This window comes from Glossina fuscipes, unplaced genomic scaffold (assembly GCF_014805625.2).
Source record: "Glossina fuscipes isolate IAEA_lab_2018 unplaced genomic scaffold, Yale_Gfus_2 1, whole genome shotgun sequence".
Taxonomy (NCBI): domain Eukaryota; kingdom Metazoa; phylum Arthropoda; class Insecta; order Diptera; family Glossinidae; genus Glossina; species Glossina fuscipes.
In genome coordinates this window covers 26,544,178-26,558,013 of record NW_023998415.1, presented here as the reverse complement: position 1 = coordinate 26,558,013, position 13,836 = coordinate 26,544,178, and the positions used below count along the sequence as shown (strand labels likewise).

Sequence of the window (13,836 nt, the reverse complement as noted above, 5' to 3'; positions counted from 1 at the left end):
TTAGCGTTTCAATGAAAACTCGGATTACATACAAATAAAAGATCATGAACGGAAATGCTGGTGAGTTGGACAAATGAATTGTTTTTCTGAATGCAGGAAATTAGAAATTATTTCCATGTAAAGTAGGTTTAGGAATGGAATCATCAATATGCCTATGAAGAAGAGTTGTTTTGAATGAAGGTAACGGAGCGGTTCAACAGATATCTTTTAGACAAAGACGACAAGCAGTTTGTCTTTGCCTTTTAGGTTATCATTGAATCAAGAAATAATTTTATAAAAGAAATCGCATGCAACCCCCAAACTATCGCCACCACGGATAGGAAAAAAGCGATAGCAGTTGCGACGAATCGGATATAACCTCTATAGATACAGAATCCAACTTTTGCTGATAAAATCTAAAACCGGAATATAAAACAATGTAAACAAATACTAGTTCGAAGACTCGCTCTAAGAAAAGGATAACTTTTTTTTTTGATTTGCTTGAATTTTATACAATATATGACAACAAAAAAAAAAAAAAACAAAAATAAGTTAAAACAAAAACGGCAATGTCATTTTAAACTTACCTTAACGCCAACACTTCAACACCTCGCATACGTTTTATAATAGAAACGTCAGTGAGATCACTTCCCCTTTGGAAGAAAAGTAAAAAAATAAAAATAAAAAAAATGCAAAGAAAATTTAAATAAGTAGGTGGTACGGACATAACTCGTTGATACCTAGTGCACTTTAAGGTCATACATACATTAAAACATATATATATATATATCAAAGCTATTTATTTATTATATCTTCAACCAATGAAAAAAATGTGATGGCAGAAGTGATGTGAGTTAAGTGGGAGAAAGCAGGAAGTGAGGCGCAAGTGTGTCAAACATTTTCATTGAAATAAAACCCATTTGTGACTGGGGTCTTCTTACACAATTGCACAAATTTTAAAAGCATACTTGACGGAATATATTTTTCAGAAATTTGATTAAATCAAGCATCACAGCTTGCAAGCCATTATCCAAATATTGCAGTTTCACCATTTAACCTATTTTAGCATATTGAACCTAAGGAATACGTATCTAAGATTCGTTTCACGAATAAATACAATTTTTATATGAGAAACTGTAAAACTAGAAAGCCAAAAGTGTTGCATTAGACGTGTTTACTTTTTTTAAAGGGCACATTAAGTGCACAATGATATAAGAAGATGAACTTTACTAAAAAGATTTCTGATGGGAGTGTACATTTTTTTAAAAATCCTCAAAACTTTTGTCAAACGATGTTAAGCTTCTAACTCGGGCGAAGCTAAGCAGCAAGTAGGTAGAAGAAAACAACTTTCAACTCAGGCCACTCAATATACTTTTTTTGTGTGCTTAACAAAAACAAATGATTGATTGATGATGATCAGCGGCGTACAGTTCCGCTTAGTTTTGAATTTGCATAACGCATACATATAAAATGAAGAATAGTAGAGTAGAGTAGGCCGACAGGTCACTTCGACTTCGACTGCCGATATTAGCTTTCAATCCTTTTTTCCCTACAAGGTATGGTAATTAAAGTGAATTCAGTGATGAACCTATCGCTACTTCTTCGTCTCTGCTATGTTTTCTCCCTTTTCTTAATCGTGGAAAAATGAAGGGAACAGCAAACGAAGTAGAAGAAAAACGGGAAAAAGGGATCAAAACTGAATTATTTATCAAAGGAACGGAAATATCACTATATTATGTTAAAAGTATTATGTTAAACGTAGTTTAAAAGGATTGTTGACGTTTGTTCGATTGGTGGGCCGAAAAATATCCGTCCGGAAAATGAAAACGGCAATTATTTTTGGCGAAGGTTGACAAAGACATTTGTGCATCCTACCATCAAAATTGTATTCATTTTACTTGAGTGAATTGATATGAGTGCTTTCGTGTAAATGGAAAAGTTAACTACCGCACTGTCATTAAATATTTGGTATTAAAAGGCAATCCGCCTACACAACTTGGAGATAAATTAGACGCTGTCTATGGGAACTCTGTACCATAGGTTAGCCCGATGAAATTTTTGGATATCACGAAGCGCGACCGCACCTGTTTCGTATCGGCGAAAGTCGCATCACAAATAGCGCTACAACGATACCAAATCTTATGAATCAAGATTTTAGTCTGAAGAAGTTGAAGAAAATATGAATATGGATGATAAGACATTCATCAGACTTCCAATAAGAAGAATAGGCTGCATATACTGCGTATTGGGCACCGCTCTAAACCAATGAAATGTTTCGCTGGAAAACGTTATCGCAGCAAGAATTGATATAATAAAGCCAGTAAGTGATTAATGGAAGTGCCATCACAATACACACAAACAACGAAGAAGAACTAAACTGGAATGTTCTACGCCATCAGCTGTACAATGCCAGACATTGAGCTTCCTGATTACCCTTTGTTTCAATTGATGGCTTATTATGAGCCTGAGTAGCACGCTTCAATTCTCGTGACAATTGAAAGCAACTCCTTTGCATGCAATGGCAGACAATGCACTTTGACAACACTTTGAATAAAATATATATCTTCTACCAATTTTTTTAATAAACACTCAACTTTAATACACACATTAATGGTATATATGCAAACGTACATTTATATAATGTGTATGTGTACGTATATGTATATATTGTGATATATTTCTGGTACGATATGATGAAAGAAAACGGAACATCACATATGGTTTTAGAACTTATCGCGACGAGGGAGAAGAAGAAAGACTTGGGATAAAAATTTGCTTGTCTTGTGCTAAAGAGACGATTTCTGAAGATGAGCTCGCGGTTTCGACAGACAGGCAGGGAGAAGAACACAACCCCATCATGTTCACATTAGTCAAAAATATCTATATAATATAGAAACTTCGATCTTTATTTTTCTCTTTCTCTTCTTCCTATCGCTCTTCCTTACCGTCTCTCTTAGAGTGTGCTATCTTCGTGAAGTGTGCGATACGTGTAAAAATGAATTGGAACGCATTGAATTTTGGATGATAACAATAAATAGAAAGTGTGATGAGGATAGGGTATATCAATAATTCAGCTTAAGCCCTCAATATTTAATGTTAATTATGAATTAAATTAGTAAAGTATGTTATGAGTTTTGTGGTTATGTCACGCTTGAAAAACTTAAATAAAACATGATATTCATGGAAACATTGTCGAAGCATGAACTTTTATATAAAATTGTAAACATTTTCAAAAGGTATGCGCGTACAGAAGTTGTATAATAGCTTAGAGGCGTGACATACATTACATAAAATAATAGAAGCTTATGCGGTACTTTTAAAAATCAATCTTTTAACTTAATTAAAATGTTTTGAATAAACTTTGATGTTCTCGCCACTTAATATACGTTAATCAAAGACCAAAGCTATGAGTCACGCCGTATTTGCAAGATATAAATTGCATCTGTTGACTGTCCAATCAACAACGGTTTACCATTCCATTCACAAGTTTCATTATTTCCTCTTGCAACAGTCGAAAATCGTAGATTGACGAAATTTATATTCGACTTAGGCTACAATTTTCAATATTAACTATTATCCACTACTACTGGATACCTATACGTGCAGACATAAAAATATATGAAAACCTAACGATATTCGTAAGGGCTTCGAATCATACGTAAAATCAAATAAAAAACTTCACGTTCATAATCTCTTTCCTTTATAGCAAACTGTTGAAGATTGTGCTTTCTCTTTCTCCGACAAAAGTAATAAGAAAATACTCAAGATCAAGGTTATTCTTCTAGATAAAATATCGAGTTTGCGTTCATAATAGCAACGAATAAACTTGATTAAATCGTTTCCGCAATTCATGCTAACCCAACTTTTTAGTGTTCTTCCAAGCATCATTCTTTCATGAGAGCCACTTACCCTCACTATTCAATATAAGAAAAAAATCGGACGATTCATAAATTGATCAAATATATAAATATATACGCATTAACTGAGGTGTGGTTTAACGAATGATTTTCAAATGCTTTAGAAAGCGAATCCCAAATTTAGCTGCCATCCGCTACACAATAAAAAAACGTATATATTAAGAGAGATAGATTGTAAGATCTTATTGTCGTCGCATTTTAGAAAATTATCAAGTTCAATTTTCAATATAATAGTTACATAGGTGCATATACAATTGTAAAATGAAAAAAAAAATGAAATCTTAAGAAAACACATGGAAAGATAAACTAAAAAAAGTAATTGCAAATGAAAGATAACAAACGATAATAATCATAACAACGACAACAATATTAGATTAGATTCGGCTCTAAGATTAACAATTAAACAATTAAGCAAAACAAAGCCAGCGAAAATAGTTAAAAAAAAAACAAGTAAAAAAATTATATTCGATCATGACCGAAGTTTTTATACCCATCGCCTTGATCCTAAAAAAAAAGGAAAAGAACTAAATTTGTGGAAATTTGTATGACATAGTGTGTTGTAGTGTTGTAGTTTATGAGTGAAACGTAAAAAACACGGAACACTGAGACGTTCACAATTTTTGTTATACAGATGTGTAGGCATTGTAGGCGTCAACTTTTGTAAACTTTGAAAAGTTTAGGTCACTGTCAAATTATTTTCCAAGCCCAGTAGGCGATATCTACATTTTCGCTAAGGGGAAAGTGTTCATCACAGATACCACACAGTTGGGCGAACAGATCAATGGACAAATGAAGGATCGACATGCATAAGTGCATTCCGAGTTTAAAACGGCCAAGAAATTATATAATTTACGGGGTTTTTGAACGTCGCTTCTGTCCCTAGCAAAAGCTTCGAAAAAAACCCATTGAGTAGGCCTACCCGATTTTTTTCATTTTTGTAAACGTACTACGGCATTGCCCATAGAATGTGCAGTCAAATTTTTGCAGATTTATCTGGTGTAGCTTATGAGTGATGAACCGAAACTAATTTTTTTTTTTTTGGAAAACACCGATGTCCTCCGTTTACGTACTACTGCAGTCGTGTCCTTTGACCGATTTGACCCATTTCCAATGCCAACTTGCACACAAGAACTTCCAATGTTTCTGCCCAATTTGAAGTCGACAGCTGCAGTTTTATGGCAAGGACAATGTTTACAACATAGATGGGCAAACGGATATTCTTAAGTCGATTCAGAATTTCACACCGACCAAGAATACATATATACTTTGTGGAGCATCTGAAACTTTCTCCTGCGCGTTGCAACCGTTTTGAGAAAATTAATATACGTCTCATCCTACCGTGATGGCAACAAATTATGTGGACGCACTGGATCATATAATATGCTATGTAACTGTGAGCTTCGTATGGCATTAATAGAGAATGTGGTATTTATCGTAACACTGCTAGGGCACAAATATATCGTCACGTTTAATTGATTATTATTATAATCTATGCATATAATAACATACACACGTATACACACTATTCATAGATCCCGAAAATAATATAATTAAAACTCAATAACCGTCAATAACAATTTAGACGGGAACGAATTTTTTATATCTGCCGCAAGTTGAAACGAAAAAGTTTCTGGCAAATATTGATTACATCGTTACGAAAATCACATATTTGATAAAATAAATCAAAACTCAAATTGCGCAATTTTATTGAAACCGAATTTCGCCAAAATGTTGAGTAAGTAATTGCAGCAAATAGACATTTTCGGTGCGTTCTTCACCGGTATTACAAGCTAAAGATGTCTTATGCAGCTCACGAATCACGACAAGATTAATGAATATTCACTGTTAAGATATCAAAGCCAACGCATAAGAGGATAAAAGAATTTCACTAGAAAATACATAATACTCTTTGATAAGAAGTCTTCAACCAACTTTCATGGAACTTTGTTAATGGTTATGCTCGCAGGTAAGCGCAGTTTTCTTACTTCCTCTTGAAATTGTTTACATTTTATTATTGTAAGTAATAGGGCAATGACACGTAATGTAACAGTACACAATTAAATGTATAATTTTAAGAAAGATTTTTTTTCATTTGATTGTCTGCTGATTGATGGAATAGACGGCACAACATAACTATAGTAGAAATAATTGCCATTATTTTGTTGCAAATTCACTACAAAGTGTATTTAATTTGTTACGACAAAGCAAAATTTTGCTTGATTTTTATGTGCTTCCAATGGGTATGCGAAAACAATCAACAACGAAAAAATGCAACGAAGCATAGTGACCACGTTACACCAACAGGACGGGCACTATTTTATGAGCTATAATTTATGGCAATAGAGAAAAGCGAGTGGGGATTTAAAAAAAAAAAAAAACTTACCAGCAATTCAACTTTTTTATGGATCCCAAATCTGATTGTTTGGATCTAGCGATTACCATCTCTTCAGTAAGGCGCGACATGATGATAGTTGAATTCTATATGACATAACACAACAATAATAGATAAATGTCAGAATTTTTTTTTCTTTTTATAATGTATACATGTTTGTTTGTCAAAAATGCTCGCCAACTATTGTGAAGTGAATGTGATTTAAGTAAGCAATGAGTGATTGCTTGCCGTCAGATATCTACTTCAATACGCGAAATTAGTCGATATAAAACTTACAACAAGTAACAGTAATTTTGTATTTATAGCAATTGTTATAATAATGGATACGTTTTAATGCGTTACAACAACGGCAGCAATTGTTTTGAGTTGTGGAGGTCATAGAAGACTTAACGAACGAACACCAACGTCAACAGGTTTTTCCTGTTTTTTCGCCGTTAAGTTAACATATGTTCATTTGTATATTTTCTAATAATATGCTAGCTGACAATAAATATTCTTCTATGCAGGAGAATGCGCGCTCTGTGTAAGTTACACTTTTTTTTTCATCTATTTTACTTTTGAGAATATTTGAAATCTTCTGACCGTCCTTTACGGCAAATAATATATACGTGATAATGTGTAACGTATTTAGACAAAATTTTAATACAATTTCTAATTCTTATTTTAACACCGTTCTTGTTACGATTGTTACTTTATGCTATAAAGATGAATGGAACAAACATACAGTGCATATCTTTGCACGTTTTTTCTTTTTATTTAACGAGTAACTACTATCTCATGGATGACTAATTGTGTTTTTGCTGTTTATTGTGCTCTGTTTTGTATTTTACTCTCTTCCATTACAGCTCTTTATAAGCTTATGACTCTAAAATGTACGTGTATACTGTCTGATGCGGTGCTCTACGAGCTCAACTCTTGGATGCATTTTCGATTTGATTGCTTTTTTCCTACGATTACGAAATTTATTTATTCTATTGTTTACTACGTTTTTTTTGTGGAGAAAAAAAAAATATATATATATACATATTTCTTAAAGCTAAACCAAGCTACGCTTAAATTCATTACATTTTCCGGCCTTCAGCTAATTTATTTCACCACCAATGGAAATCGATATTTACCGTTTGTATCTGTGTGCTTCTTCTTGTTTATGCCTTTTCTTTTTCTTTAAAATTCACAGATTTTCTGCCGAAATTATTTTACACATGCACACACTACACGTTATTTTTGCCAAAAGTGAGCAGTTCTGCCCCTTCTTATTTTCTTTTGTGATTTATATTTTTTTTTACTAAACAATTACAATTTAAAAATCAAATCAAAACTCAATTTTTTACACAAATATCACAGTATAATTTGTTGAAAAATTATTCTAAACTTATATATGTATATGCATGTATATGTGCGTAGGTTTATGCTGAGTGTTTGAAGAGTATTTTTCATAAAATTTCCGCATTCATTTTTCTCGGGTAAACTGCAAGTCGCCGTTTTAAATAATCGCGACTACAATGTAATATATTCACACATAATAGTTTAGCGTTCATAATATAAACCAATCCGCATTATCATCCACATCCGCCATTCAAGCTACCTACTGAAAAACGATGTAAATGGCAAAACGAAAAATATATAAAACGAATAAAAGGTCGGATTAATTCAACGTTTTTGAATGAGTTTTACTCTTATGTTCTTCTTTAATCAAGACATTTTTACAATAACACTAAAAAATAACTTCAATTAAAGTATTTATCGTGTGTTAACAGTTTTCTTCTCAATTTTATATAAATTTCGCACAAGCTTCTGCGATAACAAATCCACACATCCTCTCATTAAAGATTCAAGAAAACGCTGTATTTGTTGTTTAACATAGTTTTCTTTTGCTTCTACTCTGCGAAAAAAATAATTATTTTCATTTTTGTTAATATAACGTTTTTATTTTAAGTTAAGTTTTACAGATTATCTACTATATTTTAACTTTCATTTATAATTTTAAAAAATACCAACAAGACCACTGCCTTTCTTGAAATTCACAAAATCTTTTTATTATTTATTATTATGTTATTATTTTTATTATTTCGCGTGTTTACTTCAGAACAATGAAATTAGTTAATTTACTTGAATTACGTATATTCGTATTCCTACACAAGCTCCCGCGACAACAAATTTACACCGTTTGAAAGTTAAAAAAAAAATCCAACAACAAAATACACACGGTACTACTTTTATAGCAACAAAACTCATTTCTCAGTAAATTTTACTCTCAGCAAATTCAAAGAGCCACTCAGAGTTAGAGAACAAGGCAATTTGATTCTCGCAAATTCGAAAAGTCGCTCTGCAGTCTAAGGGAGTCTTCATAAGAAATGTCCAGAAATAAATTTTACTCTCAGAAATAGAATTTTACTATCAGCAAATTCAAAACGCCACTCAGGGTTTATAGAACAAGGAAATTTTATTGTTTTTAGGTAATTGTAAAATTATTTTACTTGGAATAAGCGAAAAAAAGTAGAAAGAGAATCAACGCTTGTTAACAATTGCTTACATGAGCATAAATCTCCAAGTCTTTTTCTAAGACTAAAATTTAATCCCTTGCAACCGAACGGCGCCCGAGAGGCACCATCCTATTCATTACCACAATTTACCATTTTTGATAATATTGTACGTTAAACTGCGCCTTCGTTGTATATTTTTTTTACTTAGTGTGAGATTAGTCCGGTATATATCAGATGGCGGACACTTCGATCATTCAGTCTGAACACTATAGCGTTTCTCGCAAAATCGTAGCAAAATTTTTGATGCTCTGTTAAGTGAAAACACTGATAAACAAAATCGAAACAAACGTTTTTTGATATTCTGTTAAGCGAAAGCATTGATAATTAAATTTACTTTTTTATAAAAATGAAATCTATGAACAAGATTTGTAGCAGCGAAGATGAATTTGGGATGATATTTGGATCGATTGATAACATTCTAAATGAACATAAAGACCATGTGACCCTGATGTCGAATTGGTGCGATGCTGGCATGACTACCGTAAAAAGTTTTCAACAAGATGGTATCGAAATTGCTATTATGAAACCAAACGTTATTTTAAAATATATTGAATTTATGGGCGGCGTTGATCGTGCCGATCAATATATATCTACGTAGTGTTTTATACGAAAATCCTTAAAATGGTGGTGAAAGTTATTTTTTATAAATGGGTACATTTTATATAAAATGGTGAAAAAGTAGAGAAACCAGCAATCAATCAGTCATTTAAAATTTGTGAAATTATTAGTGAATCAGCTAGAAGGAGATTATCGACAAGACGGTGGAACTGGCCGTGGTTCTACATCTGCAACTACCGATAACCGTATCCGATTAAATAGTAAGCTACGTGTTATGCAAAAAGGAGAAAAAAAAGATTGTAGAGTGTGCTCTGACCGAACGAAAAAGAAAAGCGGGAGACTTGAAACGGTGTATTACTATGACAAATGCCCTGGAAAACCTAGGATACACCTCGGAGAGTGCTTCCTCAAATATCACAGTAAGGAAAATTATAAAATTTAATATAAAAATATTATGTTTATAGTATCTAAATAAAAATGAAACAAGTGAATAAACTACTTTTGTTTAAAATTCTTATGTTTGATATGTTACAATTTTTTATTAAAACTGCTGTCGGGTAGCTGAATACCCATGCTAAAAAATGATTCGGGTGCAATGGGTTAAAAACTAAGAAAACTAAATCAAAAATGCCTAAAAATCAATTCTCAAAGTAAATATAAATCAACAGACATTGCTTTCTCTCAAACTAAAAGAGTAAATAAAATTTTGCAATAACAATGCCAGCAACAACACGGTGGTGCCAAGTACTCAAGGAAAGCCTCTTTGACCAAACATAATTTTACAATAACTATGCGAAAGAGCATTAGGGAATGCTGCGACGTCCTCCTCTCAGCGTTAACAAAATTTTATAGTACCATTGAAAAATTGTAGAGGCGCTGAATAAAATGACTGCGTTCTGCATCATGCATGGCGCAAAATAATAAATCAGTTGAGCGCAAAGCTTGCGTGCATTGCTAAAGGGAAACACATGGTTAACGTTTGTTTATATAAGCGGTAATGAAGAAGTGCAAAATTAATAAAGTGAAAAATTAGTTTAAAAATTATTCTTTAAAGCAAAAAAAGAAAAGTTATATTTTTTGGAAGCAAAAAGAAGGATGCCGTGTGCAACGTTTAACTAAAAATCGTTGCCTTCCAGTTTTACGAAACCTTTAACCAAAACTCCATGCAATGATATATATGCATATTATTTTATATACATTGCCCCTATATATACAAACTCATTTGTTTGTTTACACATTTTTGAGTAAAATAGTTACTCGATCTATTTCAGTACCGAGTTCCTGAACTAACTCCTGACTTTTTTTAGCTCGGGATTATTGCAGTAGATCCACTTCTCATCGCTAGTCCCAGTACGCCACAGACTACTTTTTTCGTTTTGTCTGGCAACCAATGAAACAGCGATGTTGAATTAATTCGAAACGGCATTTTCAATCAAATCGTGTGGTCACCATTTGCCCTCGTTTTGGATCGTTCACAACGCATGCAGACGTTTGGAAACAGTTGATTCATCAGCTGTTCAGCTGTTCGCAAATTCTTTGAAAGTTTAAACTGGGTTTTCGTCCAATAAGTCTTGCAATTCGTTGTCTTCGAACTTTTTTAGTTCTCTAGGCCGTTCTTTATCATTGACATCGAAGTCATTACGATGGAGTAGCATCACCTTGAGCTTCTGAACTAGCTTGGTGGGCTTCGGCAGCAGATTTCTTTAAATCAAACAACAAAAGTAATGAATGTCGAAAATGCAATTTTGAGCGCTCAATGATTAGTGTCTGTATACACTGTATATCTCAATAATACTAAATTGCAAACTGTTATTTTATATTTATAATATATTTTTTAATTTCGTTTTATGAATCGGCGAGATAGGCGTAATTCGTGATCTGACAAGAAAGAAGCAAGAGATTGTTTTTCGAATGTTCAATGGAGAGTAAATACAGTGAGTCTCATTAATATTTCGCTCGCCAAAAAGTGAACGCTTGTTAAACCTAGCCAATTGTCCAAACATAAAAACCTTCTATACTACTTTGTACTACTAAGGAACACATATTAAAATATAAAGAAGAAACACAAACAAAATATTATTCCAGTAGACAAGAAAATTAAATAACTTCAACAACTTCAAAAGTATAGCGTCATTAATATAGGGTTTTTTCATATAAGGAAGGATATGAAGAAAAAACAGCATATTAATAAAAATTAATATTTGGAGGGGTATCCTTTTTACTTGACGCCATTTAAACTTTTTGACATATTTTGCATAATTTTTTTTTGTAGCAAACAGGAATCTTTCTCCATTCCTCTTACGGTCTGTTTTTCAGGCCTTGAACGGAATTGAGTGTTTTGGCACATGGCGGTCCAATCCATCCCACATATTTTTGATGGGGTCACGCTTGGGGTAGTTATATAAGAGCCATTCGTGAATTAAGCCGAATTTACGCATGAGGTCGTTATCTTTGTAGAAGCAATGCAGTGAAACCCAATTTTATTTTTTCGGTAAGTTTAAGTATTCTATTTGCTACAGCATTTTTCAATCAAGTAAGCATTGTCACCATTGATAACCTCTTGAAGCCAACAACTCTAAAATCATGGCTAAGCACAACATTCTCTCTTTAGATTTTCGTTTGCATTGTTTGAGGTTATGTCGTTTTCATGCTCAACAAACACACGTTACTAAGATATAAAGGGTAATCGCTTATCAGAATGTTAGTTTTCGCTTTGGTATTCAGATGTTTCCCAAAAACGCGAAAGTTAAATTCTTAATACGTTTTTACTCCCTTGTTTTTTTAAGGGTATATCCTTCTTTTATTCAGCTCAAGTTGTACGTTAAATTGTCTCTAGCAAGAGAGGTTTCAAAATATTTCGCATAATTTTACAAATCCTTGGGAAACTTTTCATAATAAGCCCTGTAATTATATATAACAATAATTTCTAATGCTCTAAGCCTTGTCTCAATGACAATGGGACATCTGAACTTTCTGCGTCTTTTAAATTTATGATTAAGGAAAGCTTAAGAGTAAAAGTAAGAAGAATAGGTAAGTACGCAACTGAACTTTTCTAGTCATTGAAACAAAATGTTTATCGTGTTCCTATAATCTTATCAACGATCATCTGTCTTAAGTTTTAATGATTAATATAATCATCTTCGTTGAGTCATTATTCAAAAATTTACTGTGTTACAATGTTACATAGCATTTCGTAAGTTAATACCAGCTGATTTTTTAAAAGTGTAATTTAGAATGTAACAGATACGTTTCAACCTCTACAAAAGGTAATGTAAATTTAGTTCAGTCTTGCACGCTATACCTTAAACAAATCTGTGAAACAAGATTGGACGATGATATTAGTGGTGCTTTTGTTGCGGCTTATCTAAAATTCGGATAAAGAGTGCGATAAAAACGATGCAACATTCCTACAGAATTGCTTTTATTTGCAAAGCAAAAACTTCACATCATTGACGCGGCTTTCAAAGAATTTCATTTGTAACAGGAGTTCCATATAGGATGTGACAAAAGCATTACTATTATATTAAGTTGTGTGTTGAGTGAAAAACGCAGCGCTTTAATAAACACTATAGTGATAGAAATCTTTGGCTTAGGGATTCTATGAAAAATAACATATAGTTCTCAATTATGTTTTGAACACAAATATTATGGTTTTATCGGCAGTGGTAAAACCCCCCATGTTTAACCGAATTGACAGACGCAAAGGACTCTTCTGGTTTTCTCGGCCAATTGCTTCAAATCGGGGTTCCAATTTAGGCCTACGCCGAGATATTTTGTCTTATTTGAAGAAAAGAGTTCAATGTCCTTCAAGAAGAGGTTACTCAATGGCAGTCTCCGGTTCCTATGACTAAAGTCCGCATTAAAACAGAGAATGCTTCCTTTTCAGCACAACCTGTAGTAGACATGATAGTCAATGACGTTTCTAACACCTCAGTCATAATGGGCATGGACTTCAGCAAGACTATTATCCAAGAGGTAATCATGTTCGAAATATTTTTCTTTTCCAGACTTTTCTCAATAGCCCTGTAAGAAGTGTCATTAAAATCCTTGTGCATGTCGGTTGAGACAATCAATCCTTATTACACCCGCTCAAGGAATGCCATCGTAGTAGTTTTGCATTTTGATAAATAAATGGGCATTTATGGAATCTTAATAACGGTATGACCAGTATTTTAAAACACTTTAAAGTTTTGAAAATGGGTATTGGTACCCAATGATACAATTTGTGCGTTGAAGTCCACGCTAAGTGGATCAAGAAGGCCGATTGATTTTTGACAGATGCTGCAAATCATGAAACCTTCGAAAAAAAGAAAGGGGAAAAATTTGGAAAGGCAATATTGTAGTCCTGTAGCGCTGCATTCAACTAAGTGCATTCACCTAAGTGCAGCGCTGCACATAGACGACCTAATAAACTCTTGCACTCTATTTGTTGCAGGATATAACGAAG

The 13,836-nt window shown here is 33.1% G+C and overlaps 2 long non-coding RNA genes across 4 annotated transcripts; both read right to left on the bottom strand.

Moving 5' to 3' along the window:
* Positions 1-566: 566 nt before the first annotated feature.
* Positions 567-7,614, bottom strand: LOC119632732. Of its 2 annotated transcripts, none has more exons than XR_005246818.1 (3): positions 7,354-7,614; positions 6,280-6,374; positions 567-632 (listed from the first exon to the last, which is right to left on the bottom strand). It is a non-coding gene; the product is annotated as an uncharacterized LOC119632732 (long non-coding RNA). The 2 variants fall into 2 exon arrangements; XR_005246817.1 differs by having other exon boundaries at positions 7,407-7,614.
* Positions 7,615-7,940: 326 nt separating this feature from the next.
* Positions 7,941-8,498, bottom strand: LOC119632733. Of its 2 annotated transcripts, none has more exons than XR_005246819.1 (2): positions 8,283-8,498; positions 7,941-8,170 (listed from the first exon to the last, which is right to left on the bottom strand). It is a non-coding gene; the product is annotated as an uncharacterized LOC119632733 (long non-coding RNA). The 2 variants fall into 2 exon arrangements; XR_005246820.1 differs by having other exon boundaries at positions 8,287-8,498.
* Positions 8,499-13,836: the final 5,338 nt, after the last annotated feature.